We start from the raw sequence: 3132 nt of genomic DNA on the forward strand, positions 1-3132 counted from the left end.
CCCCTTTTGTTTAAATATATATATATATATATATGAGATATACTAACAATTATTATATCAAATCCAAGTTATATGGCATCTGTAACTTTCGAAATTACAAGCCATATTATGCAATCTTGCAAAAGAACCATATGCACAGATTAACAATGACAAGGCTATCATTGAACTTTGAAAATTAATCAATCATTGATACACGTGCAATCAAAATCATCAAATTCATGGACTCTCGTTGAAAGAACTTTTTTTTTTTTTACACACTTGTTAATCTATCGATCTATACTATATATAATCGGATTCCCCTTTTATGTGATTCAAAAGTACTCTCATTAATGAAGAATAAGTTCATTTAGAAATAAGATTATAAATGCCAAATAAAAAATTTTATTTTGAATTCAAAAAGATAATTCCCAAAAATTTAGAATTATTTTCCCCTTACATTCAAAAAAGAAATTACAATTACTGTTTATCTCTAAAATTTATCATTTTTATTTGTTTGAAAAATAAATTATATATATTTAAATTATAATAAATATAAATTATTAATTTTTACCAAAAAAAAATAAAGAGCCTATAAGCACATGCATGCTCATAGGCTAGTAGAACATTAATTGTTCAATACTTGCACTAAAACAGGCTGGGTAGTACAATTTAACAAAATAAATTTAAAGTTGGCAGCAATAATCGATTCTATAATTACGCCGAAAGACAAAACATGTGCAAATTCAATAATTTATGCAACAGTAATTATAATTCGACTCTGTATCTACACTGAAAGACGAAACATGTTTGGCAAATTCAATAATTTATGCAATAGTAATTATGAGATCAACAATCATGGTACGATCTCTCGTTCCAGTTGTTAAAATTAAACAAAGTTACATAAAAATTAACGTTGATAGTTGACACACACAACTAAACAAAGTAAACCAAACACGAGATTCCTTTCACAATAATCACAAATATAAATTAATTGAGAATTAATTTACATTTTTTTAGAAGATTTAACTAATTTACTTTTTTGATTATATAAACAAGAATAATATACTAATCTAATCATAATCATAAACAATAGTATAATGATGAACAGCACATAGAAAAAGGATTATAATTCCCATACACAACAAACAAAAATGTCTCTTTCTCTTTGGCTTTATGTAAAATATGAAAATGTGAGAACTGAAAAAAAAGTGTAGGAGCCACAAATTCACTGCTCACAACTTGCCATGGGAACAAGTTATGCCAAAGTTGTATATTTTGTTGTGGTACTGGAATTTATCGCAAAATATAGTTTTATGAAGAAAATATAAAGTAACATTTTGGAAAAACACCACGTTTATTATAAGGGACTTTTTATTTATAATTTTATATTTTGCCTTATGAACAGACACATTAATTGGGACGGCCCACATAGACATTAATAATAATAATAATAATTTATATAATATTGGGACGGCCCACATAGACCCACACTCATCAAGAAATAAATATACATGCACACATTTTAAAATTAAAATTTCAACCTATTTGGGACTCAGATTCTATCAATTCAAATCATCTTCTATTTGGTACTTTAAAAGTCAATTTCTCATTCACTTTTTAAATGGTTTTGGGTAAGTAACCACATAACATTAGTATCCAACAAAACACTTGTTAAAACCAAATTTTCCAACACTTATAACATCTCAACATAGTAAGAAAATAAATCAAAATTTATGTCTAATTTTCAATTATCTTTCCCAAACATGGCTTGAGCTTGCAACTAGTATTTGTTATTTTAAGTTGTTAGCGACACACCTTACGTGGGAGTCCCAGCACAATATAAGAGAATAATAAAAAGTGAAATTGACATTTTACATTTTATGGATGGAAAAAACCGGTACACTCTTGATCTTTTGTTAATGTCACACTATTCCTACCAATTTTTTGTCAGCACCATCGAATTATAATATTGTCTCTTTGTACCCATCATGCTTAAAGCACTAGCATCGGGTGTGCTAAATGCTAAATTTTTAGCATTTAGTACACCAAATACTAAAAAATATATTGCATGAGGTGTTCTAAAAGGTTTTATATATATAACAAAGTTTCTCTCCAAACTATCTCTCCAAACTTTATATTGAGTGTGAATTTTGAAAATCTAACCGTTAGATTGCATGTTCTTATTACATTCTTAATGATTACAAAATTTCAAGAAGATCAAATATCAATTCCTATGTCATCAAATAAATGTTATAATTTCAAGTTTTTGTGATCTAAAATTGTATATAAAAAAATAAGTTAATTGATCAAATAGTAAATAACATCTAATTTGAACTAAATTTGATACGTATGTTAAGAAAATAAGAAACATGAAATTCAACGGTTAGATTCTCAAAATTCACACCCAAAAAAGAAATATATGAGAAGTTTGAAGAGTTTCTTTCCAAACTAGTTTGGAGAGAAACTTTGTTCATATATATATATATATATATATATATATATATATTTCCAAAGTTCTAAAAAAATATTTATTGTTTTTTTATTCTCCCTCAAATATTTTATTATTTCACTCTTTTCTCTCTCTTCCCACTCCTTAGTCCTCTCTGTTTGCGCTCTCTCTCTCTCTCATCTCTCTCCTCTCTCTCTCTTATCTATCACTATCTCTTCTCTCTCCTCTCTACCTCCCTCACCAATCAAGCTACCACCATCCCCGCCGGATTGAAGCCGCCATCACCACCTTAGTTTAAAGCCACCATCTCCACCTCTGCTTAAAGCCCATCTAATCCTCGGTCTGAACCCATCTCAACCACAACCTAAAGCTACCATCATCGTTGGTCCGAAGCCCATCTCTCATAGTATGAAGCCGGTTTGAGCCACTTTGATCTAAAGCCCATCTCTCATGGTATGATGCCGATATAGAGCTTGTGGCTATGGGTTGTTGCGGTGGTAGCTATGAGTTTGTGGCTATGGGTTGTTGCCATGGTGGCTGTGGATTTGGAGTGGTAATGGTTGTGGGGTTGTGGGTATTTGGCTAGATTTGATTTAGTTTGTTTTGAGTTGTGTTTTAGGTTATGGAGAATGCGTTGGTGGTTGGTGGTTATGGCGATGGTTGTTGGGTGATTGGGCTGAGTTAGTAGTTAATTAGTATACATT

The sequence above is a fragment of the Castanea sativa genome, chromosome 9 (assembly GCF_040712315.1).
Source record: "Castanea sativa cultivar Marrone di Chiusa Pesio chromosome 9, ASM4071231v1".
NCBI lineage: Eukaryota > Viridiplantae > Streptophyta > Magnoliopsida > Fagales > Fagaceae > Castanea > Castanea sativa.